Source organism: Schistocerca americana, chromosome 3 (assembly GCF_021461395.2).
Source record: "Schistocerca americana isolate TAMUIC-IGC-003095 chromosome 3, iqSchAmer2.1, whole genome shotgun sequence".
In the NCBI taxonomy this organism is placed as follows: Eukaryota; Metazoa; Arthropoda; class Insecta; order Orthoptera; family Acrididae; genus Schistocerca; species Schistocerca americana.
In genome coordinates, this window is record NC_060121.1 from 301206191 (window position 1) to 301229771 (window position 23581).

Sequence of the window (23581 nt, forward strand, 5' to 3'; positions counted from 1 at the left end):
TAATCCCGCATAAGAAGGGTGATGCCATATTAATGCGTATCGTCAGCCCAGGAAGTCTGCCTGCTCGACCCCGGCGAGTGAGCGGTATCCATAAATGTATCGGGTCCAGAACTGTCGACATGCATCCCCATATCGGGTTCCTCTGAATGCTGCACTACCTGTACTCCATCGTCTGTGACGAGTTTCTCACATTCATCCGTCCGGAACTGCTTGATAGTACGCTGCAGTTTCTGTTCAAGAGTACGAGTTTCCTCGTCACTCTGCTTACGGACCGATTTTTTTTGTCGGCCTTTCCGCTGAGGACGGGTGTCTTCGACTTGTTGGTTGATGTCAGATTTCGCAGCGGTAGGGGTAGCTCCCGTGGGAGACTGTTCCTTGCCGGAAACTACGCTGACTGGAGAAGTCACTTGAAGGGGATGGGAAACTCGCGGCTGGTCATCAGAGTCCTCAGGTGGAAGACTCTCCACAGATGGGAGCAAATGTTGATCGGGCAACATAGGCGGAAGTTCCACACGGACCACGCCAGCATCGGAAGGGCGCAAATTTCCGGCCCCGTCGTTTGCATAGGTTTCTACGTCAGAAGCACCGGGCAGTCGGCTCGCCGTAGCTGTGTTTACATCGGCGGCGGTCACGTCTGGCACAACCTCAGCCGCGTGCAGCTGTGGCGCGCTAACGACAGACGGACCGACAAGGCTCTCGGCATACGTCGGCCTATTACCATCCTGCCCAACTACAAGGCCATCACGTTGTCGGAAAACACGACGCACTGGTTTAGAACGGGGACACGCGGCCTTCATATGGTCCGGAGAGCCACAAAGGACACATGTACGTGGTTGCCCCTCGTACATTACGAGTGCCCGGAAGCCTTGTACCACGACGTTTGACGGGATATGCTTGCATAGATCAATTCGCGCTACCCGGACACCATTATCCACATTGAAGTGTTTAAGTCCGCTCCACTGCTCTTGGTGAATTTCCAATACGTTCCCATACTGGGACAGACATTGCCGAATACGTTCAAGATCAATTTCAAATGGGAGGTTGAATACACGGACGGTGCGCAGGCCTAACCCAGCATGGGTAACGACAACTTTACAAATTTCACCATCAGAATTAACGAACTCGGCGGTACCCTTAGTTAAGTCCATTATACGTAAACAGGGCTCGTCACTAACAAGTTTCACGTAGACGGCATTCGCCAGAAAATCGTACGAAAATCCTAAAACTTCCTCGTCTTTAAGACCCAATCTGTCGAAGAAAAAATCGACTAATTCGTAGACATGTGGTCGGCCAAACCCGAACGGAAATTGGAAACGCAACGTGTAACGGCGTAACTGATCATCCATAGCAAAGGCCATGATGTACTCACAAGACTAAACCAGCTGCAGGCGCCGCCTAACACGCACGGAGCGAGCACTCCGGCACGTCTGCACACGGCCGCTGCTGCGGCGGAACTTTACCACTGAGTTACACCCCCGCCAGAGCAAGTACATCTGGGACGAGTGCCTCGTGGATCCTACTGTCATTATTTCTTAGGTTTGAACGGTACAGTAAGTGTTGGAGGAACCTATTCATGACAAGACCTAAGCAGCGTCGACTCCGTGGAGCAACGGTAGCGCGTCTGACTCCAGATCAGAAGGTTGCGTGTTCAAATCACGTCGGGGTCACAATGAAATTTTCGTTTACGGAAGCCATAGGCGAGTATGTCAGTTTAATCAGATACCAAACGATTACGGAGAACGGACGAACAGAACTTGCTTGAAAAAAGCTACTAGTGCAATTTTCGCGTTCTGACATTAAGGTGAAGGCGCCGACTCGCACGTTCTCCAGGCGCGAAGTGTCTAGTATTTTTGATATTTATATCGTTTAACGCTAATATATAACTGAGAGATAATGATTACGCAATATTTTGCTCGATTAGACGTCTTTAGCCAGGCAGAGTATAATACTTTTCCTTAAGTTATGGGAACAGAAAGATCGTGAAAGGGGGTATAGCTCAGTCGTAGAGCATTCGACTGCAGATCGAGAGGTCCCCGGTTCAATCCCGGGTGCCCCCTTCATTTTTCAGTATCTCGAAAAAACAAATGACGATTGTCGCGGTGAGTTGCAAATGCATGTTTGAGATGCACCCTGCACGCCATACCGAAGGCTTTGGAGCAACATTTCAATGGGGGGGATCGCAGCCCAGAGTCTTGCAGGTCATCGTCCTCCCGCCATGAGGTCGAACTGTACGAAATCCACTTGCTTGGCGGAAGAATCTTGTACACTGAATTTTGTAGAATATGGTGATAGGCAAAAGTTTTCTTGTACCGCTGCACGGAGAAACAAAAATTGGAGGAGCTGGGATTTGAACCCAGGACTTTCTGCATGCGAAGCAGACACTCTACCACTGAGTTACACCCCCGCCAGAGCAAGTACATCTGGGACGAGTGCCTCGTGGATCCTACTGTCATTATTTCTTAGGTTTGAACGGTACAGTAAGTGTTGGAGGAACCTATTCATGAGAAGACCTAAGCAGCGTCGACTCCGTGGCGCAACGGTAGCGCGTCTGACTCCAGATCAGAAGGTTGCGTGTTCAAATCACGTCGGGGTCACAATGAAATTTTCGTTTACGGAAGCCATAGGCGAGTATGTCAGTTTAATCAGATACCAAACGATTACGGAGAACGGACGAACAGAACTTGCTTGAAAAAAGCTACTAGTGCAATTTTCGCGTTCTGACATTAAGGTGAAGGCGCCGACTCGCACGTTCTCCAGGCGCGAAGTGTCTAGTATTTTTGATATTTATATCGTTTAACGCTAATATATAACTGAGAGATAATGATTACGCAATATTTTGCTCGATTAGACGTCTTTAGCCAGGCAGAGTATAATACTTTTCCTTAAGTTATGGGAACAGAAAGATCGTGAAAGGGGGTATAGCTCAGTCGTAGAGCATTCGACTGCAGATCGAGAGGTCCCCGGTTCAATCCCGGGTGCCCCCTTCATTTTTCAGTATCTCGAAAAAACAAATGACGATTGTCGCGGTGAGTTGCAAATGCATGTTTGAGATGCACCCTGCACGCCATACCGAAGGCTTTGGAGCAACATTTCAATGGGGGGGATCGCAGCCCAGAGTCTTGCAGGTCATCGTCCTCCCGCCATGAGGTCGAACTGTACGAAATCCACTTGCTTGGCGGAAGAATCTTGTACACTGAATTTTGTAGAATATGGTGATAGGCAAAAGTTTTCTTGTACCGCTGCACGGAGAAACAAAAATTGGAGGAGCTGGGATTTGAACCCAGGACTTTCTGCATGCGAAGCAGACACTCTACCACTGAGTTACACCCCCGCCAGAGCAAGTACATCTGGGACGAGTGCCTCGTGGATCCTACTGTCATTATTTCTTAGGTTTGAACGGTACAGTAAGTGTTGGAGGAACCTATTCATGACAAGACCTAAGCAGCGTCGACTCCGTGGCGCAACGGTAGCGCGTCTGACTCCAGATCAGAAGGTTGCGTGTTCAAATCACGTCGGGGTCACAATGAAATTTTCGTTTACGGAAGCCATAGGCGAGTATGTCAGTTTAATCAGATACCAAACGATTACGGAGAACGGACGAACAGAACTTGCTTGAAAAAAGCTACTAGTGCAATTTTCGCGTTCTGACATTAAGGTGAAGGCGCCGACTCGCACGTTCTCCAGGCGCGAAGTGTCTAGTATTTTTGATATTTATATCGTTTAACGCTAATATATAACTGAGAGATAATGATTACGCAATATTTTGCTCGATTAGACGTCTTTAGCCAGGCAGAGTATAATACTTTTCCTTAAGTTATGGGAACAGAAAGATCGTGAAAGGGGGTATAGCTCAGTCGTAGAGCATTCGACTGCAGATCGAGAGGTCCCCGGTTCAATCCCGGGTGCCCCCTTCATTTTTCAGTATCTCGAAAAAACAAATGACGATTGTCGCGGTGAGTTGCAAATGCATGTTTGAGATGCACCCTGCACGCCATACCGAAGGCTTTGGAGCAACATTTCAATGGGGGGGATCGCAGCCCAGAGTCTTGCAGGTCATCGTCCTCCCGCCATGAGGTCGAACTGTACGAAATCCACTTGCTTGGCGGAAGAATCTTGTACACTGAATTTTGTAGAATATGGTGATAGGCAAAAGTTTTCTTGTACCGCTGCACGGAGAAACAAAAATTGGAGGAGCTGGGATTTGAACCCAGGACTTTCTGCATGCGAAGCAGACACTCTACCACTGAGTTACACCCCCGCCAGAGCAAGTACATCTGGGACGAGTGCCTCGTGGATCCTACTGTCATTATTTCTTAGGTTTGAACGGTACAGTAAGTGTTGGAGGAACCTATTCATGACAAGACCTAAGCAGCGTCGACTCCGTGGCGCAACGGTAGCGCGTCTGACTCCAGATCAGAAGGTTGCGTGTTCAAATCACGTCGGGGTCACAATGAAATTTTCGTTTACGGAAGCCATAGGCGAGTATGTCAGTTTAATCAGATACCAAACGATTACGGAGAACGGACGAACAGAACTTGCTTGAAAAAAGCTACTAGTGCAATTTTCGCGTTCTGACATTAAGGTGAAGGCGCCGACTCGCACGTTCTCCAGGCGCGAAGTGTCTAGTATTTTTGATATTTATATCGTTTAACGCTAATATATAACTGAGAGATAATGATTACGCAATATTTTGCTCGATTAGACGTCTTTAGCCAGGCAGAGTATAATACTTTTCCTTAAGTTATGGGAACAGAAAGATCGTGAAAGGGGGTATAGCTCAGTCGTAGAGCATTCGACTGCAGATCGAGAGGTCCCCGGTTCAATCCCGGGTGCCCCCTTCATTTTTCAGTATCTCGAAAAAACAAATGACGATTGTCGCGGTGAGTTGCAAATGCATGTTTGAGATGCACCCTGCACGCCATACCGAAGGCTTTGGAGCAACATTTCAATGGGGGGGATCGCAGCCCAGAGTCTTGCAGGTCATCGTCCTCCCGCCATGAGGTCGAACTGTACGAAATCCACTTGCTTGGCGGAAGAATCTTGTACACTGAATTTTGTAGAATATGGTGATAGGCAAAAGTTTTCTTGTACCGCTGCACGGAGAAACAAAAATTGGAGGAGCTGGGATTTGAACCCAGGACTTTCTGCATGCGAAGCAGACACTCTACCACTGAGTTACACCCCCGCCAGAGCAAGTACATCTGGGACGAGTGCCTCGTGGATCCTACTGTCATTATTTCTTAGGTTTGAACGGTACAGTAAGTGTTGGAGGAACCTATTCATGACAAGACCTAAGCAGCGTCGACTCCGTGGCGCAACGGTAGCGCGTCTGACTCCAGATCAGAAGGTTGCGTGTTCAAATCACGTCGGGGTCACAATGAAATTTTCGTTTACGGAAGCCATAGGCGAGTATGTCAGTTTAATCAGATACCAAACGATTACGGAGAACGGACGAACAGAACTTGCTTGAAAAAAGCTACTAGTGCAATTTTCGCGTTCTGACATTAAGGTGAAGGCGCCGACTCGCACGTTCTCCAGGCGCGAAGTGTCTAGTATTTTTGATATTTATATCGTTTAACGCTAATATATAACTGAGAGATAATGATTACGCAATATTTTGCTCGATTAGACGTCTTTAGCCAGGCAGAGTATAATACTTTTCCTTAAGTTATGGGAACAGAAAGATCGTGAAAGGGGGTATAGCTCAGTCGTAGAGCATTCGACTGCAGATCGAGAGGTCCCCGGTTCAATCCCGGGTGCCCACTTCATTTTTCAGTATCTCGAAAAAACAAATGACGATTGTCGCGGTGAGTTGCAAATGCATGTTTGAGATGCACCCTGCACGCCATACCGAAGGCTTTGGAGCAACATTTCAATGGGGGGGATCGCAGCCCAGAGTCTTGCAGGTCATCGTCCTCCCGCCATGAGGTCGAACTGTACGAAATCCACTTGCTTGGCGGAAGAATCTTGTACACTGAATTTTGTAGAATATGGTGATAGGCAAAAGTTTTCTTGTACCGCTGCACGGAGAAACAAAAATTGGAGGAGCTGGGATTTGAACCCAGGACTTTCTGCATGCGAAGCAGACACTCTACCACTGAGTTACACCCCCGCCAGAGCAAGTACATCTGGGACGAGTGCCTCGTGGATCCTACTGTCATTATTTCTTAGGTTTGAACGGTACAGTAAGTGTTGGAGGAACCTATTCATGAGAAGACCTAAGCAGCGTCGACTCCGTGGCGCAACGGTAGCGCGTCTGACTCCAGATCAGAAGGTTGCGTGTTCAAATCACGTCGGGGTCACAATGAAATTTTCGTTTACGGAAGCCATAGGCGAGTATGTCAGTTTAATCAGATACCAAACGATTACGGAGAACGGACGAACAGAACTTGCTTGAAAAAAGCTACTAGTGCAATTTTCGCGTTCTGACATTAAGGTGAAGGCGCCGACTCGCACGTTCTCCAGGCGCGAAGTGTCTAGTATTTTTGATATTTATATCGTTTAACGCTAATATATAACTGAGAGATAATGATTACGCAATATTTTGCTCGATTAGACGTCTTTAGCCAGGCAGAGTATAATACTTTTCCTTAAGTTATGGGAACAGAAAGATCGTGAAAGGGGGTATAGCTCAGTCGTAGAGCATTCGACTGCAGATCGAGAGGTCCCCGGTTCAATCCCGGGTGCCCCCTTCATTTTTCAGTATCTCGAGAAAACAAATGACGATTGTCGCGGTGAGTTGCAAATGCATGTTTGAGATGCACCCTGCACGCCATACCGAAGGCTTTGGAGCAACATTTCAATGGGGGGGATCGCAGCCCAGAGTCTTGCAGGTCATCGTCCTCCCGCCATGAGGTCGAACTGTACGAAATCCACTTGCTTGGCGGAAGAATCTTGTACACTGAATTTTGTAGAATATGGTGATAGGCAAAAGTTTTCTTGTACCGCTGCACGGAGAAACAAAAATTGGAGGAGCTGGGATTTGAACCCAGGACTTTCTGCATGCGAAGCAGACACTCTACCACTGAGTTACACCCCCGCCAGAGCAAGTACATCTGGGACGAGTGCCTCGTGGATCCTACTGTCATTATTTCTTAGGTTTGAACGGTACAGTAAGTGTTGGAGGAACCTATTCATGAGAAGACCTAAGCAGCGTCGACTCCGTGGCGCAACGGTAGCGCGTCTGACTCCAGATCAGAAGGTTGCGTGTTCAAATCACGTCGGGGTCACAATGAAATTTTCGTTTACGGAAGCCATAGGCGAGTATGTCAGTTTAATCAGATACCAAACGATTACGGAGAACGGACGAACAGAACTTGCTTGAAAAAAGCTACTAGTGCAATTTTCGCGTTCTGACATTAAGGTGAAGGCGCCGACTCGCACGTTCTCCAGGCGCGAAGTGTCTAGTATTTTTGATATTTATATCGTTTAACGCTAATATATAACTGAGAGATAATGATTACGCAATATTTTGCTCGATTAGACGTCTTTAGCCAGGCAGAGTATAATACTTTTCCTTAAGTTATGGGAACAGAAAGATCGTGAAAGGGGGTATAGCTCAGTCGTAGAGCATTCGACTGCAGATCGAGAGGTCCCCGGTTCAATCCCGGGTGCCCCCTTCATTTTTCAGTATCTCGAAAAAACAAATGACGATTGTCGCGGTGAGTTGCAAATGCATGTTTGAGATGCACCCTGCACGCCATACCGAAGGCTTTGGAGCAACATTTCAATGGGGGGGATCGCAGCCCAGAGTCTTGCAGGTCATCGTCCTCCCGCCATGAGGTCGAACTGTACGAAATCCACTTGCTTGGCGGAAGAATCTTGTACACTGAATTTTGTAGAATATGGTGATAGGCAAAAGTTTTCTTGTACCGCTGCACGGAGAAACAAAAATTGGAGGAGCTGGGATTTGAACCCAGGACTTTCTGCATGCGAAGCAGACACTCTACCACTGAGTTACACCCCCGCCAGAGCAAGTACATCTGGGACGAGTGCCTCGTGGATCCTACTGTCATTATTTCTTAGGTTTGAACGGTACAGTAAGTGTTGGAGGAACCTATTCATGACAAGACCTAAGCAGCGTCGACTCCGTGGCGCAACGGTAGCGCGTCTGACTCCAGATCAGAAGGTTGCGTGTTCAAATCACGTCGGGGTCACAATGAAATTTTCGTTTACGGAAGCCATAGGCGAGTATGTCAGTTTAATCAGATACCAAACGATTACGGAGAACGGACGAACAGAACTTGCTTGAAAAAAGCTACTAGTGCAATTTTCGCGTTCTGACATTAAGGTGAAGGCGCCGACTCGCACGTTCTCCAGGCGCGAAGTGTCTAGTATTTTTGATATTTATATCGTTTAACGCTAATATATAACTGAGAGATAATGATTACGCAATATTTTGCTCGATTAGACGTCTTTAGCCAGGCAGAGTATAATACTTTTCCTTAAGTTATGGGAACAGAAAGATCGTGAAAGGGGGTATAGCTCAGTCGTAGAGCATTCGACTGCAGATCGAGAGGTCCCCGGTTCAATCCCGGGTGCCCCCTTCATTTTTCAGTATCTCGAAAAAACAAATGACGATTGTCGCGGTGAGTTGCAAATGCATGTTTGAGATGCACCCTGCACGCCATACCGAAGGCTTTGGAGCAACATTTCAATGGGGGGGATCGCAGCCCAGAGTCTTGCAGGTCATCGTCCTCCCGCCATGAGGTCGAACTGTACGAAATCCACTTGCTTGGCGGAAGAATCTTGTACACTGAATTTTGTAGAATATGGTGATAGGCAAAAGTTTTCTTGTACCGCTGCACGGAGAAACAAAAATTGGAGGAGCTGGGATTTGAACCCAGGACTTTCTGCATGCGAAGCAGACACTCTACCACTGAGTTACACCCCCGCCAGAGCAAGTACATCTGGGACGAGTGCCTCGTGGATCCTACTGTCATTATTTCTTAGGTTTGAACGGTACAGTAAGTGTTGGAGGAACCTATTCATGACAAGACCTAAGCAGCGTCGACTGCGTGGCGCAACGGTAGCGCGTCTGACTCCAGATCAGAAGGTTGCGTGTTCAAATCACGTCGGGGTCACAATGAAATTTTCGTTTACGGAAGCCATAGGCGAGTATGTCAGTTTAATCAGATACCAAACGATTACGGAGAACGGACGAACAGAACTTGCTTGAAAAAAGCTACTAGTGCAATTTTCGCGTTCTGACATTAAGGTGAAGGCGCCGACTCGCACGTTCTCCAGGCGCGAAGTGTCTAGTATTTTTGATATTTATATCGTTTAACGCTAATATATAACTGAGAGATAATGATTACGCAATATTTTGCTCGATTAGACGTCTTTAGCCAGGCAGAGTATAATACTTTTCCTTAAGTTATGGGAACAGAAAGATCGTGAAAGGGGGTATAGCTCAGTCGTAGAGCATTCGTCTGCAGATCGAGAGGTCCCCGGTTCAATCCCGGGTGTCCCCTTCATTTTTCAGTAACTCGAAAAAACAAATGACGATTGTCGCGGTGAGTTGCAAATGCATGTTTGAGATGCACCCTGCACGCCATACCGAAGGCTTTGGAGCAACATTTCAATGGGGGGGATCGCAGCCCAGAGTCTTGCAGGTCATCGTCCTCCCGCCATGAGGTCGAACTGTACGAAATCCACTTGCTTGGCGGAAGAATCTTGTACACTGAATTTTGTAGAATATGGTGATAGGCAAAAGTTTTCTTGTACCGCTGCACGGAGAAACAAAAATTGGAGGAGCTGGGATTTGAACCCAGGACTTTCTGCATGCGAAGCAGACACTCTACCACTGAGTTACACCCCCGCCAGAGCAAGTACATCTGGGACGAGTGCCTCGTGGATCCTACTGTCATTATTTCTTAGGTTTGAACGGTACAGTAAGTGTTGGAGGAACCTATTCATGACAAGACCTAAGCAGCGTCGACTCCGTGGCGCAACGGTAGCGCGTCTGACTCCAGATCAGAAGGTTGCGTGTTCAAATCACGTCGGGGTCACAATGAAATTTTCGTTTACGGAAGCCATAGGCGAGTATGTCAGTTTAATCAGATACCAAACGATTACGGAGAACGGACGAACAGAACTTGCTTGAAAAAAGCTACTAGTGCAATTTTCGCGTTCTGACATTAAGGTGAAGGCGCCGACTCGCACGTTCTCCAGGCGCGAAGTGTCTAGTATTTTTGATATTTATATCGTTTAACGCTAATATATAACTGAGAGATAATGATTACGCAATATTTTGCTCGATTAGACGTCTTTAGCCAGGCAGAGTATAATACTTTTCCTTAAGTTATGGGAACAGAAAGATCGTGAAAGGGGGTATAGCTCAGTCGTAGAGCATTCGACTGCAGATCGAGTGGTCGCCGGTTCAATCCCGGGTGCCCCCTCCATTTTTCAGTATCTCGAAAAAACAAATGACGATTGTCGCGGTGAGTTGCAAATGCATGTTTGAGATGCACCCTGCACGCCATACCGAAGGCTTTGGAGCAACATTTCAATGGGGGGGATCGCAGCCCAGAGTCTTGCAGGTCATCGTCCTCCCGCCATGAGGTCGAACTGTACGAAATCCACTTGCTTGGCGGAAGAATCTTGTACACTGAATTTTGTAGAATATGGTGATAGGCAAAAGTTTTCTTGTACCGCTGCACGGAGAAACAAAAATTGGAGGAGCTGGGATTTGAACCCAGGACTTTCTGCATGCGAAGCAGACACTCTACCACTGAGTTACACCCCCGCCAGAGCAAGTACATCTGGGACGAGTGCCTCGTGGATCCTACTGTCATTATTTCTTAGGTTTGAACGGTACAGTAAGTGTTGGAGGAACCTATTCATGACAAGACCTAAGCAGCGTCGACTCCGTGGCGCAACGGTAGCGCGTCTGACTCCAGATCAGAAGGTTGCGTGTTCAAATCACGTCGGGGTCACAATGAAATTTTCGTTTACGGAAGCCATAGGCGAGTATGTCAGTTTAATCAGATACCAAACGATTACGGAGAACGGACGAACAGAACTTGCTTGAAAAAAGCTACTAGTGCAATTTTCGCGTTCTGACATTAAGGTGAAGGCGCCGACTCGCACGTTCTCCAGGCGCGAAGTGTCTAGTATTTTTGATATTTATATCGTTTAACGCTAATATATAACTGAGAGATAATGATTACGCAATATTTTGCTCGATTAGACGTCTTTAGCCAGGCAGAGTATAATACTTTTCCTTAAGTTATGGGAACAGAAAGATCGTGAAAGGGGGTATAGCTCAGTTTCAGTTCCGCCGCAGCAGCGGCCGTGTGCAGACGTGCCGGAGTGCTCGCTCCGCGCGTGTTTGGCGGCGCCTGCAGCTGGTTGGGCCTTGTAAGTACATCATGGCCTTTGCCATGGATGATCAGTTACGCCGTTACACGTTGCGTTTCCAATTCCCGTTCGGTTTTAGCCGACCACAGGTCCACGAATTAGTCGATTTCTTCTTCGACAGATTGAGTCTTAAAGACGAGGAAGTTTTAGGATTTTCATACGATTTCCTGGCGAATGCTGTCTACGTGAAACTTGTTAGTGACGAGCCTTGTTTACGTGTAATGGACTTAACTAAGGGTACTGCCGAGTTCGTTAATTCTGCTGGTGAAATTTGTAAAGTTGTCGTTACCCATGCTGGGTTAGGTTTGCGCACGGTCCGTGTGTTCAACCTACCATTTGAAATTGAACTTGCACGTATTCGGCAATGTCTGTCCCAGTATGGGAACGTATTGGACATTCACCAAGAGCAGTGGAGTGGACTTAAACACTTCAATGTGGATAATGGTGTCAGGGTAGCGCGAATTGACCTCTCGAAGCATATCCCGTCGAATGTCGTGATACAAGGCTTCCGGGCACTCGTTATGTACGAGGGGCAACCACGTACTTGTGTACTTTGTGGCTCTACGGACCATCTGAAGGCCGCATGTCCCCGTGCTAAACCAGTGCGTCGTGTTTTGCGACAACGCGATGCCCTTGCAGCAGGGCAGGATGGCAATAGGCCGACGTATGCCGAGAGCCTTGTCGGTCCGTCTGTCGTTAGCGCGCCACAGCTGCACGCGGCTGAGGTTGTGCCTGACGTGACCGCCGCCGATGTAAACACAGCTACGGCGAGCCGAATGCCCGTTGATTCTGACGTGGAAAACTATGCAATCGACGGGGCCGGAAATTCGCGCCCTTCTGATGCTGGCGTGGTCCGTGTGGAACTTCCGACAGGATTGCCCGATCAACTTCTGCACCCATCTGCGGAGAGTCTTCCACCTGAGGACTCTGGTAACCAGCCGCGAGTTTCCCATCCCCTTGAAGTGTCTTCTCCGCTAAGCGCAGTTTCCGGCAACGAACAGTCTCCCGCGGGTGCTACTCTTACCGCTGCGAAACCCGACATCAACGAACACGTTGAGGACGTCCGTCCTCAGAAGAAAGGACGACAAAAGAAATCGGTCCGTAAGCAGAGTGACGAGGAAACTCGTACTCTTGAACAGAAACTGCAACGTACAATCAAGCAGTTCCGGACCGATGAATGTGAGAGAATCGTTACAGACGATGGAGTACAGGTCGTGCAGCATTCAGAGGAGACCGATGTGGTGATGCATCTCGACAGTTCTGGACCCGATGCATTTATGGATACCACCCCCTCGCCGGGGTCGAGCAAGCAGCCGTCCTGGGCCGACGATACGCATTAACATGGTATTGCCCTTTCTTATGCGGGATTACAAAATTGCAACTGCTAATATAAATCGAATAACATCTGATGTCAAATTAAAATGTTTGACTGACTATCTGTATGCCGCCGATGTAGATATCGTATTCCTACAAGAAGTCGTCACACCCAAGGTCGGGAATGTCACAGGCTATGAGGCCCTCATAAATATTGGCGATGAGGCAGGGACTGCAATTTTGTACAAAGCGGGCATCACTTGTAAACCTCGAGCGATTTTAGAAACGGGTCGAGGGATTGCCGTACAATTCGAAGATATGCTTTTGGTCAACGTCTATGCTCCGACTGGATCTGTAGGCCGAAGGGATAGGAGTGTTTTTTATCGCGATGAAATTGTACCATTATTATCCTGTGGTTGTTCGAGGATTTTATTGGGCGGCGATTTTAATTGCGTTGTACGCAGAGAAGACCAGTGTCCGAATTTTAATTTTTGTTTGGAGTTGCGAGATTTAATTGATGGGCTGGACTTACAAGATACCTGGTGCTCACTTCGCCCGCAGGTGACCGGATATACGTATGTTACCGCTGCCTCCGCTAGTCGTCTGGATAGGTTCTATGTATCTAAAGACATTTTAAGCGCTGCCAGGGATTGTGAAATATGGCCTGTTAATTTTGGCGACCACTGTGCGTATCACATCACGCTTCGGCATGTCTCGCAGAAAACCTTTTTGGGTCGAGGCGTCTGGCAACTGAACGTCGCACTGTTGAACGACGGCGACCTGAAGAAGGATCTTATTGCCACGTGGCAATGGTGTCTCCAGCGACGACAAAGATATAGGGAGCGTGTTCATTGGTGGACGGAGTTAGTGAAGCCGCACATAAAGAAATGTATTTGTCAGTTTGCCAGGGCTAAGGCGTACTGGAAGAAACAGACGTTGGAGTTTTATTTTACCGCTCTCCGCCAATTGTATAACGATTCCTCTGCACTGCCTGGCAATCTCCTACGCATTAAACGTACCAAAGCCAAAATCACCGCTTTGGTTCGTGAGTCTCTGGCAGGAGCCCAAGTCAGGGCACGCTCTTCCGATGACACCTTTAACGAGTCAGCGTCCTTGTACCACGTCATACGGGAAGCTAAAAGAGGCAGACAAAAAATCATTACTCAACTGACAGATGACGAAGGTCGTGTTTATGATGAGCAAGGCGAGCTTAAGACTTTTATTCGGAATCATTTCCGGCAACTTTACTCACTGCATGACACAGATGTAGAGGCGGGAGAGGAATTTTTGTCTAACATTACGGCATCGGTGGATCCGGACGACCACGCACAGCTCCTGGCACCAATAACTAACTTCGAAGTGAAGTCTATCATTACGTCTGCGGCGAAAGGAAAAGCTGCAGGCTTAGACGGTTTGCCGATTGAATTTTATCTTCGGTACTGGGATGTTTTCGGCGACGAACTGACTACCATGTATAATGAATTGTTAATGAATACTGCTCTTCCATCACAGTTTACTGAGGGCATGATAGTCTTAGTCTCCAAACCGTCACCGGGGACTTCACTCAATAACTTACGACCAATCACCCTACTCAACGCAGATTTCAAAATCTTTACTAGGATTATCAATGCCAGACTCAAGCCAGTCCTTCGTAAAGTTCTTGGTTCATATCACATGAACGTGGTTACTGGCCGATCAATGATAGACGCCCTGTGCGAATACCGAGATATTGCATATTTGACTTGGATTTGCAAGACCACGTTGGCAATAGTCTTTTTTGACTTCGATAAGGCATTTGATAGGACTAACCACGGATTTCTGTTCAGAACGCTGGAAAAACTGGGTTTCAACCAGCATTTCGTACAGATAATAAGAAACTGTATCTGCAATACGTCTTCCCGCGTGAAATTCAACGGCCAGTTAACAGCCCCTGTGCCCATTCAACAAGGTTTGCGACAAGGGTGCCCGCTTTCTACGACTCTTTTCGCCATTGCTATAGAGCCACTACTGAAGACGTTTTGCGTCACCTTACCGGGTCTTCAGACGCTGAATACAAAGACCGTCTGTCATGCCTATGCGGACGATATTAGCGTCCTTATCAACAACGACGAAGAGTTCGATACCGTGCGACGGCTTGTACACCGGTATGCCAGCGCCTGCGGTGCACGCCTTAACGAACGGAAATCCAAAGTCTTGCATTTAGGTCCGCAGGCTCGCTTTGCGAACACCGTTTGGTTAGAGGCAACCAACCAACTCAAGCACCTTGGTTTGATTCTCACTTCGAATCCACGGGAAATGGTGAGAGTGAATTGGGAACAGAAGCTCAACGTCCTTCGAGCTTTGATTCGAGAGCATAATATGCGGTCTTTAGACAGGATTCAGAGAGCACATTTCGTCAATTATTATGTTCTCAGCAAGATTTACCATGTTGCCGCTGTTCTCCCTATTCCTACCGATATTGCAAACAGAATTTTAGCTCTTGCAGGCTGGTACGTTTGGCGAGGTAATATTTTTAAAGTCGCTTTCAAGGCTACCGCTTTACCTCACTATAAAGGTGGTCTAGCCCTTAAAGATGTTGAATCACAGTGCTTAGCGATTTTTCTAGCTAGAACATCAAGGATCTTACGATGTAGTCAGACAGGTCTTACGGCACGTCTATTCCAGCAGTTACGACCACCGGATTTGACGCCACCGATAAATGTTGGACCTATCCATCCCGAGCTCGTTCATATTCGCCGATTTTACGTGGAGTCCAGCTATGTGCATCAACACCTGCAAGCATTCACTGCTGCGGCTGTCTACAGTGTATTTACGAATCGGCAACAGAATAACTCTATAGAAATGAAGTATCCTGGCAAGAACTGGCGACAAATTTGGATGAATATCAGCACTCCTCTTCTTCGTTCCCGAGTACGATCCGTGTGGTATGATGTTGTGAACGAGGTGATGCCCACGGGGGAGAAATTGTGTAAGATCCAATTACGTCCTACACCGACTTGCGACGCATGTGGACATGTGGAAACATTGCAACACATATTATACTGCAGAGATCAGACGCAAATCTGGAACTGGACTAGAATGAAACTGGCTCTTATTAATAGAACATCGCCATCCGCAATACAACTGCAGGATATACTCCACCCGGACTGGCAATTATTTCCGAAATCTAAAAATAATAGCTATACCTGGTTAATTGGACAGTACCTCTATTATATGCTGACGACTAAAACGCCTACACTTTCTGATTTTCATATGTATCTTATTGCTGAATATTACGCGATCAAACGATTACGAAAATATAAAGAAAAATTTCAGAAATTTCTCACCGTTGCTTTGAATGATGGAAAACTTTAAGTGTGCGAACCATTGAGTACGATTATTGCCTTTTATTTCTTTCTTCTATTATTAGGGTATCTCTTTGTCAGTTCTCCGGACTTTATTGTTTCATAGGTGGTACAATGTGTGCACCTAAGGTCAAAGAGAAGCAGCATGCAACAGGATGCCAAGCTTGTGGAGCCAATATTTATTTCTGTTTCTTTACGTTCCCCAGAAGACACGTATATTTTAATTTGATGTAGTTTAACTCAGACGAGGCAGTATTTCTTTCTAGATACCCGTTTTTTCCTCAATACGGACCTTTATTTCTCCTTATTATCTACGACACAGAAAGAGAATCATATGCTCTTGTTGTTTTTGTCTCCACCAACTCAAGGAACACACCAGTTACTTTAGTGAATAACAGCAAGGAAACTGCACGGCGGCCATCTCGGCGAACATACTCTCAACGCTAAGAGATGACAACATTGAATCAAGCCTTCAAGCAACTGAAACATCGACGAATGCAGAACGACACGGAAATATTCATGCCATTACTAAGTGAAGACGAGCTTGAGAGGTAGTGATCCTGAGATATACCACCGCCAAATAAAAAAAAAAAAAAAAAAAAATAATAATAAAAAATAAAAAAAAAATAAAAAAAATAAAAAAAACTTAACACAAAAAATACGAAAGAACAGTCTCCACTAAAAAAAATAAAAAAAAAAAAAAAAAAGTGGTTAAGGCGAAAAAAAAAAAAAAAAAAAAAAAAAAAAAAAAAAAAAAAAAAAAAAGTCGTAGAGCATTCGACTGCAGATCGAGAGGTCCCCGGTTCAATCACGGGTGCCCCCTTCATTTTTCAGTATCTCGAAAAAACAAATGACGATTGTCGCGGTGAGTTGCAAATGCATGTTTGAGATGCACCCTGCACGCCATACCGAAGGCTTTGGAGCAACATTTCAATGGGGGGGATCGCAGCCCAGAGTCTTGCAGGTCATCGTCCTCCCGCCATGAGGTCGAACTGTACGAAATCCACTTGCTTGGCGGAAGAATCTTGTACACTGAATTTTGTAGAATATGGTGATAGGCAAAAGTTTTCTTGTACCGCTGCACGGAGAAACAAAAATTGGAGGAGCTGGGATTTGAACCCAGGACTTTCTGCATGCGAAGCAGACACTCTACCACTGAGTTACACCCCCGCCAGAGCAAGTACATCTGGGACGAGTGCCTCGTGGATCCTACTGTCAGTATTTCTTAGGTTTGAGCGGTACAGTAAGTGTTGGAGGAACCTATTCATGACAAGACCTAAGCAGCGTCGACTCCGTGGCGCAACGGTAGCGCGTCTGACTCCAGATCAGAAGTTTGCGTGTTCAAATCACGTCGGGGTCACAATGAAATTTTCGTTTACGGAAGCCATAGGCGAGTATGTCAGTTTAATCAGATACCAAACGATTACGGAGAACGGACGAACAGAACTTGCTTGAAAAAAGCTACTAGTGCAATTTTCGCGTTCTGACATTAAGGTGAAGGCGCCGACTCGCACGTTCTCCAGGCGCGAAGTGTCTAGTATTTTTGATATTTATATCGTTTAACGCTAATATATAACTGAGAGATAATGATTACGCAATATTTTGCTCGATTAGACGTCTTTAGCCAGGCAGAGTATAATACTTTTCCTTAAGTTATGGGAACAGAAAGATCGTGAAAGGGGGTATAGCTCAGTCGTAGAGCATTCGACTGCAGATCGAGAGGTCCCCGGTTCAATTCCGGGCGCCCCCTTCATTTTTCAGTATCTCGAAAAAACAAATGACGATTGTCGCGGTGAGTTGCAAATGCATGTTTGAGATGCACCCTGCACGCCATACCGAAGGCTTTGGAGCAACATTTCAATGGGGGGGATCGCAGCCCAGAGTCTTGCAGGTCATCGTCCTCCCGCCATGAGGTCGAACTGTACGAAATCCACTTGCTTGGCGGAAGAATCTTGTACACTGAATTTTGTAGAATATGGTGATAGGCAAAAGTTTTCTTGTACCGCTGCACGGAGAAACAAAAATTGGAGGAGCTGGGATTTGAACCCAGGACTTTCTGCATGCGAAGCAGACACTCTACCACTGAGTTACACCCCCGCCAGAGCAAGTACATCTGGGACGAGTGCCTCGTGGATCCTACTGTCATTATTTCTTAGGTTTGAGCGGTACAGTAAGTGTTGGAGGAACCTATTCATGACAAGACCTAAGCAGCGTCGACTCCGTGGCGCAAAGGTAGCGCGTCTGACTCCAGATCAGAAGATTGCGTGTTCAAATCACGTCGGGGTCACAATGAAATTTTCGTTTACGGAAGCCATAGGCGAGTATGTCAGTTTAATCAGATACCAAACGATTACGGAGAACGGACGAACAGAACTTGCTTGAAAAAAGCTACTAGTGCAATTTTCGCGTTCTGACATTAAGGTGAAGGCGCCGACTCGCACGTTCTCCAGGCGCGAAGTGTCTAGTATTTTTGATATTTATATCGTTTAACGCTAATATATAACTGAGAGATAATGATTACGCAATATTTTGCTCGATTAGACGTCTTTAGCCAGGCAGACTATAATACTTTTCCTTAAGTTATGGGAACAGAAAGATCGTGAAAGGGGGTATAGCTCAGTCGTAGAGCATTCGACTGCAGATCGAGAGGTCCCCGGTTCAATCCCGGGTGCCCCCTTCATTTTTCAGTATCTCGAAAAAACAAATGACGATTGTCGCGGTGAGTTGCAAATGCATGTTTGAGATGCACCCTGCACGCCATACCGAAGGCTTTGGAGCAACATTTCAATGGGGGGGATCGCAGCCCAGAGTCTTGCAGGTCATCGTCCTCCCGCCATGAGGTCGAACTGTACGAAATCCACTTGCTTGGCGGAAGAATCTTGTACACTGAATTTTGTAGAATATGGTGATAGGCAAAAGTTTTCTTGTACCGCTGCACGGAGAAACAAAAATTGGAGGAGCTGGGATTTGAACCCAGGACTTTCTGCATGCGAAGCAGACACTCTACGACTTTTTTTTTTTTTTTTTTTTTTTTTTTTTTTTTTTTTTTTTTTAGGGCCTCCCTTCTCCCCTTACAGCCCTCCTTGCGCTCTCCATGAATGCCTTCCTTGGCGAGCTTCTTCAGCTATATTCAAATGAAATCAAAGTCTCCAGATTCACTGGCATCGTAGAACAGTACACAAAACTAATTCAATTTCTTCGGGATTACAAGGAGCTCATTGCTTCGTCTTCTTTGGAATATAAGTGCCAACGAAAATTAGAAATCTTTCTCAAAAAAAAAAAAAAAAAAAAAAAAAAAAAAAAAAAAAAAAAAAAAAAAAAAAAGGGATGTCTCTTCCCTCAAAAAACAAATAATGAGGAATAAGAAAGAAAAGAAAACTTCAGGTTCTTCAGGCGCCATAGGCGAAATGATAACGAAAATAGTAGTCACTGTTGACTTGTACCTGGGAACTTCACCATGGAAATGGTGACAGGAATCGCGGATATACTTTAGAATCACCCAGTTCCCTGTTTCTCAAACAGGATTGTTAACATATTGCCAAAATCCCTCTTAATGTGTGGGAACTGGTTTCTTCGCCAATATGCCGTTGCCATATAAGCAGTAAAGGCAGTAATATTGTCTTCTCCTTGTTGGGTCATAACGTAATTGACAAAATGTCCCAGCATCCACATAACAGTATTGTTTTTCGTTTTGGGGTAAAACCGTGTATCAGGCCACAGGAGGATATCAGTCGTATAAAGACTTTCAGTGCTACGTGTGAGCAGCGCCAATCGTTTCCGCACCCAATGCCAGTTGAACTGATGCCCGCAGCAAGTAAACCTGTGCCTCAGAGTGTCTACTAATCCACATTTGAGGCAGTTGTCAGTAGCACTTAAGCCAATGCGGTTGAGTTTTTCGTTGGTTGGAATAAGATTGTGGACAACTTTATACCAGGCGGAAAGCACATCGGAAGAATGAATTTTGAGAGTAATATTGGTCCACACTGCCGTCCAGACGATTCTTGGGTAGTGCATTTCAATTGTATTTGGAGCTTCGTACTTCTGCCACTGAGCAATTAAGAACACTGTCGTGAGACAAGGACTTGTGGAAACACTGTCACCTAAGTAACTCATTTCGAGGTAATAAACACCGACATGTTGCAATTGAAAGTTTAGTTTCCCGATGTCAATTGGCGGTTTCATACATTTTGGGCGAACAATGCGAAACAGCTTCGATGTGATAGTATGGGGCATCGTGGTAATTATCTCAGTTGTTCGTTTTATATAGAGTGCCGTCGCCTTTCGACGGATATCATTGAGTTGCAGGCCCCCAGCTTGCACTGACTTAGACAGTGTGGTATAGGTTAACTTAAAAATATGACCGAGCCACACAAACCTGCTGGACAAACGCATGATCTTATGGGCTTGCATTTTGGGAAGAGGGAACACCTGAGCGACATAATAAGCTTTACAGAGTATGTATGTATTCAAAATCCTGATCTTCTGGAGGATATTTGTCGATCGCCAGGTGTTTTCCACTATAGCTCCCTGTATTCGATTTGCAGTAAGTTTCCAGTTTTTAGCTGCCATACGTAAAGGACACCTATCGATGATGATTCCCAGAGCAACATGTTGTTCGACGATCTGTGCCCACGGTATAGCAAGAGATTCGAAGCCCCGTAAGCTTAGAACCTTACATTTACCCTCACTGAGTTTCGCTCCAGAAGCAGTGCTGTAAGTATCAATCTCAGCCCGCAATTGGGCCACTTCAGACTCATGACGTAGGATAACAGCAACATCATCGGCGTAAGCCCTCACAGTAAGATTGCTCCCTAAGACAGAAAGGCCAGTTAATGTGATACACAATCTCTTCAGAAATGGCTCGAGCGACAAAACAAAGAGCGACATCGACAAAGGACTGCCTTGCGGTACACCTCGTCGTATACCAACAGCTTGTGTCAGCTGACCGTTAACGGTGATCCTAGCAGTAATGCCTGTTATCATATGCCGAATGACTGCCACAGCTCGTTCTTCGAGTCCAATTCGTTGCAGGATGCGTTCTAAATAGTGATGACTAACGCGGTCAAAAGCTTTGCAAAAGTCAAGAAAAAGGAAAGCACATTTGATGTTGGTTACGGCCGCTACTGAAATAACGTCTCTGTACTCCGCAACCGGAGTCATAATGGATCTCCCTGGAAGGCAAGACTGATGTGAATGAATAACTTTCCCAAGGATGGGGGTCATTCTGCTATTAATCGCTCGGGCAATCGTTTTATAATCAAAGTTCAATAATGTGATTGGACGGAGATTATCAACTCGCTTGTGACCAGTTCTCTTCGGGACTAAAACAATTCTACCCACTTTGAACTCGGCAGGATGAGGACCACCACTCATGACTTCATTAACAATTTCAGTAAAAGTACCACCAAGGACATTCCAGAATTTGATATAAAATTCCTTGGGCAAACCATCAGGACCAGGCGATTTAAAGGAAGGCGACTTGGAGATCAAGGCGAAAACTTCCTCGGGAGTGAAGTCCGATAAAAAGTCGACATTGTCAGCAGGAGTAATCGCCCTATCAAAAACATTGACCACTGCACTGACAGCAGGTTCATTGACAATTTCACTGGAATACAGTCGTTGGAAATGTTGGTGAATTTCACTAATAATGGCCGCTTGAGTAGAGAGTAATTCCCCATTATCCCTTTCCAAAACATCAATGAAAGCCCTGCGGCGGCGCGAGAAATGCTTAAATAAATGGTACATAGATGTCATTTCGTCGGCTAAAACAGATTTAGGTTTGGATTTAACTTTCAGACCTTCCAATTGTTGACGCTTCAAGCTGACAAGTTTAGCCTTGACACGTTGAATTGATGGAAAGTTAGTGTTGGTCGCAGTGGATGAATCATACAGTTGTCGCAGCACAGTGTAGTAAAACTCAAAGGTCCTCTTGAAGGCGCGTGCTTTCTGAGCACTATAATAAATGAGACTTTTTCGAAGCTTTGGTTTCGCAACAGCGGTCCACCACATCGCTTTAGTCGGATAAAAAGTGATGGAACGCAAACAAGTTTCCCACACATGCCTGATAACGTCAAATAACTCAGCGTCCGCCAGATGCGATATGTTTAACATCCACGGGGAACGAAATAATTTGGTAGGCTGTCGATTTAAGTGAACCGTTGCCGTAAAAGCGCAATGGTCGGTAAAACTAGCCGGGATTACGTCAACCGCTAGGAGTCTGTCACTGATACAGTCCGATAGATAAATTCTATCCAGACGGCTGCATGAAGTAACGGTGAAAAAAGTGAATTTAACTAAAGTAGGATACTTCAGTTCCCAAGCATCTTTCAGCTTAATATTCTTAACGAGCTCGTGCAGTTCTTTACAGTAGTTAAAATTAGGGGACTGATCGTTTTTACGTAGAACACAGTTGAAGTCACCTCCTATTATCAGGTTTTGAGGACTGCTCCTCAACAGATACGTAACTTCCTCCTTATAAAAACGTGACCGTTCGAATTTGTTGCTGTTGCCTGATGGGGCATATAAATTAACAAGGGTTACATCAAAAATTTTACAGCTCACTCCTCGACCGGAATCTAGAAACTCGATCTCCCCAACTGGAATGCCTTCCCGTAATAAAAGTGCGGTACCTGTACTTTCCTCAGGAGCAACGTTTGATATGGTTTTAAAACCAGAGATGAAGAGATTTAAAACAGTAACTTCCTGCAACAACACAATATCAGCGTCAGATTCGTATAGAAACTGCTGTAGGGCCGCAATTTTGAGATCAGATCGAATCTTATTTATGTTCAGGGAGACGAATTTGTACGCTTGTGCCATTATTACAGTGAGGTACGTAAAGGGCCACTAAACAACACTGGTCGCATTAAAAGGGCATAGAGACTTCGGAATGGTCTGCATTGTCGGGAGGATCACGAACAGTCACTTGTGTGTCGTCGGGTTTGTTTTTCTTCCGTACTGCGTTGACGTTCGGTTGAACTTTGGTCCTACTACGTGCTCTGCTAGGGAACACATCGGCAGACGGAGGTGTGGGAGGGTCCTGAGTGACTTCGCAATCCATAACGTGCTGTGACGCCTCAACCATCTGATCTGCGGAAAGAACTGACTCAGAAGGTGGACAAGTTTGTTTGTTGTCACTAGCACGAACTTCGTGTTTGTTTGTAGACGGACTTTGACTTCCTTCAGTTTGTACACAAGTACTGCCTGCCTCGTTATGCTTATCGGAAGCACGCGCTTGTTGTGATTCGGCCTGTGGTGACGTCGCGACTTCAGGCGGCGGGCTCGGCTGTTGTGGTGCCAAAGCTGCCTGTACGTCACTCGGAATGACGTCAATAGCCGCAGCGTCGACAGCTGCGTGCGACGGTTCAGAAAAACTTGAGTCAGTAACCGTAACCGGCATCTCTTTTGGGACGTCGAGTTCTAATTCCTGGAGAGCCTCGTCTGGACTATCATCATCACACGTTCTTCGCCGTTTGTGGCTCAGCAGCTGCACGTCAGATTTGGAGGCAGGCGTATCTGTAACCGGTTTTGAAGGAAAGGGTGGAAAGTCGGCAACAGGCAAA

General features: G+C 46.2%; 37 non-coding genes across 37 annotated transcripts; 25 read left to right on the forward strand and 12 right to left on the reverse strand.

The window, feature by feature from the left end:
- Positions 1-1595: 1595 nt before the first annotated feature.
- Trnaw-cca lies at positions 1596-1667 on the forward strand. The gene has a single exon. It is a non-coding gene; the product is annotated as a tRNA-Trp (tRNA).
- Positions 1668-1985: 318 nt separating this feature from the next.
- Positions 1986-2057, forward strand: Trnac-gca. Its single transcript has one exon. It is a non-coding gene; the product is annotated as a tRNA-Cys (tRNA).
- A 275-nt stretch (positions 2058-2332) lies between these two features.
- On the reverse strand, positions 2333-2404 carry Trnaa-cgc. The gene has a single exon. It is a non-coding gene; the product is annotated as a tRNA-Ala (tRNA).
- A 118-nt stretch (positions 2405-2522) lies between these two features.
- On the forward strand, positions 2523-2594 carry Trnaw-cca. Its single transcript has one exon. It is a non-coding gene; the product is annotated as a tRNA-Trp (tRNA).
- Positions 2595-2912: 318 nt separating this feature from the next.
- On the forward strand, positions 2913-2984 carry Trnac-gca. Its single transcript has one exon. It is a non-coding gene; the product is annotated as a tRNA-Cys (tRNA).
- A 275-nt stretch (positions 2985-3259) lies between these two features.
- Trnaa-cgc lies at positions 3260-3331 on the reverse strand. The gene has a single exon. It is a non-coding gene; the product is annotated as a tRNA-Ala (tRNA).
- Positions 3332-3449: 118 nt separating this feature from the next.
- On the forward strand, positions 3450-3521 carry Trnaw-cca. The gene has a single exon. It is a non-coding gene; the product is annotated as a tRNA-Trp (tRNA).
- A 318-nt stretch (positions 3522-3839) lies between these two features.
- On the forward strand, positions 3840-3911 carry Trnac-gca. The gene has a single exon. It is a non-coding gene; the product is annotated as a tRNA-Cys (tRNA).
- A 275-nt stretch (positions 3912-4186) lies between these two features.
- Positions 4187-4258, reverse strand: Trnaa-cgc. The gene has a single exon. It is a non-coding gene; the product is annotated as a tRNA-Ala (tRNA).
- Positions 4259-4376: 118 nt separating this feature from the next.
- Trnaw-cca lies at positions 4377-4448 on the forward strand. Its single transcript has one exon. It is a non-coding gene; the product is annotated as a tRNA-Trp (tRNA).
- A 318-nt stretch (positions 4449-4766) lies between these two features.
- Trnac-gca lies at positions 4767-4838 on the forward strand. The gene has a single exon. It is a non-coding gene; the product is annotated as a tRNA-Cys (tRNA).
- A 275-nt stretch (positions 4839-5113) lies between these two features.
- Positions 5114-5185, reverse strand: Trnaa-cgc. Its single transcript has one exon. It is a non-coding gene; the product is annotated as a tRNA-Ala (tRNA).
- Positions 5186-5303: 118 nt separating this feature from the next.
- Positions 5304-5375, forward strand: Trnaw-cca. The gene has a single exon. It is a non-coding gene; the product is annotated as a tRNA-Trp (tRNA).
- Positions 5376-5693: 318 nt separating this feature from the next.
- Positions 5694-5765, forward strand: Trnac-gca. The gene has a single exon. It is a non-coding gene; the product is annotated as a tRNA-Cys (tRNA).
- Positions 5766-6040: 275 nt separating this feature from the next.
- On the reverse strand, positions 6041-6112 carry Trnaa-cgc. Its single transcript has one exon. It is a non-coding gene; the product is annotated as a tRNA-Ala (tRNA).
- A 118-nt stretch (positions 6113-6230) lies between these two features.
- Trnaw-cca lies at positions 6231-6302 on the forward strand. The gene has a single exon. It is a non-coding gene; the product is annotated as a tRNA-Trp (tRNA).
- Positions 6303-6620: 318 nt separating this feature from the next.
- Positions 6621-6692, forward strand: Trnac-gca. The gene has a single exon. It is a non-coding gene; the product is annotated as a tRNA-Cys (tRNA).
- A 275-nt stretch (positions 6693-6967) lies between these two features.
- On the reverse strand, positions 6968-7039 carry Trnaa-cgc. Its single transcript has one exon. It is a non-coding gene; the product is annotated as a tRNA-Ala (tRNA).
- Positions 7040-7157: 118 nt separating this feature from the next.
- Positions 7158-7229, forward strand: Trnaw-cca. Its single transcript has one exon. It is a non-coding gene; the product is annotated as a tRNA-Trp (tRNA).
- Positions 7230-7547: 318 nt separating this feature from the next.
- Trnac-gca lies at positions 7548-7619 on the forward strand. Its single transcript has one exon. It is a non-coding gene; the product is annotated as a tRNA-Cys (tRNA).
- A 275-nt stretch (positions 7620-7894) lies between these two features.
- On the reverse strand, positions 7895-7966 carry Trnaa-cgc. The gene has a single exon. It is a non-coding gene; the product is annotated as a tRNA-Ala (tRNA).
- A 118-nt stretch (positions 7967-8084) lies between these two features.
- On the forward strand, positions 8085-8156 carry Trnaw-cca. Its single transcript has one exon. It is a non-coding gene; the product is annotated as a tRNA-Trp (tRNA).
- A 318-nt stretch (positions 8157-8474) lies between these two features.
- Positions 8475-8546, forward strand: Trnac-gca. Its single transcript has one exon. It is a non-coding gene; the product is annotated as a tRNA-Cys (tRNA).
- A 275-nt stretch (positions 8547-8821) lies between these two features.
- Trnaa-cgc lies at positions 8822-8893 on the reverse strand. The gene has a single exon. It is a non-coding gene; the product is annotated as a tRNA-Ala (tRNA).
- A 118-nt stretch (positions 8894-9011) lies between these two features.
- On the forward strand, positions 9012-9083 carry Trnaw-cca. Its single transcript has one exon. It is a non-coding gene; the product is annotated as a tRNA-Trp (tRNA).
- A 318-nt stretch (positions 9084-9401) lies between these two features.
- Trnac-gca lies at positions 9402-9473 on the forward strand. Its single transcript has one exon. It is a non-coding gene; the product is annotated as a tRNA-Cys (tRNA).
- Positions 9474-9748: 275 nt separating this feature from the next.
- On the reverse strand, positions 9749-9820 carry Trnaa-cgc. Its single transcript has one exon. It is a non-coding gene; the product is annotated as a tRNA-Ala (tRNA).
- A 118-nt stretch (positions 9821-9938) lies between these two features.
- Positions 9939-10010, forward strand: Trnaw-cca. Its single transcript has one exon. It is a non-coding gene; the product is annotated as a tRNA-Trp (tRNA).
- Positions 10011-10328: 318 nt separating this feature from the next.
- Trnac-gca lies at positions 10329-10400 on the forward strand. The gene has a single exon. It is a non-coding gene; the product is annotated as a tRNA-Cys (tRNA).
- Positions 10401-10675: 275 nt separating this feature from the next.
- On the reverse strand, positions 10676-10747 carry Trnaa-cgc. Its single transcript has one exon. It is a non-coding gene; the product is annotated as a tRNA-Ala (tRNA).
- Positions 10748-10865: 118 nt separating this feature from the next.
- Trnaw-cca lies at positions 10866-10937 on the forward strand. Its single transcript has one exon. It is a non-coding gene; the product is annotated as a tRNA-Trp (tRNA).
- Positions 10938-17117: 6180 nt separating this feature from the next.
- Trnaa-cgc lies at positions 17118-17189 on the reverse strand. The gene has a single exon. It is a non-coding gene; the product is annotated as a tRNA-Ala (tRNA).
- Positions 17190-17307: 118 nt separating this feature from the next.
- On the forward strand, positions 17308-17379 carry Trnaw-cca. Its single transcript has one exon. It is a non-coding gene; the product is annotated as a tRNA-Trp (tRNA).
- Positions 17380-17697: 318 nt separating this feature from the next.
- On the forward strand, positions 17698-17769 carry Trnac-gca. The gene has a single exon. It is a non-coding gene; the product is annotated as a tRNA-Cys (tRNA).
- A 275-nt stretch (positions 17770-18044) lies between these two features.
- Trnaa-cgc lies at positions 18045-18116 on the reverse strand. The gene has a single exon. It is a non-coding gene; the product is annotated as a tRNA-Ala (tRNA).
- Positions 18117-18234: 118 nt separating this feature from the next.
- On the forward strand, positions 18235-18306 carry Trnaw-cca. Its single transcript has one exon. It is a non-coding gene; the product is annotated as a tRNA-Trp (tRNA).
- Positions 18307-18624: 318 nt separating this feature from the next.
- Trnac-gca lies at positions 18625-18696 on the forward strand. Its single transcript has one exon. It is a non-coding gene; the product is annotated as a tRNA-Cys (tRNA).
- The last annotated feature ends 4885 nt before the right edge of the window (positions 18697-23581 follow it).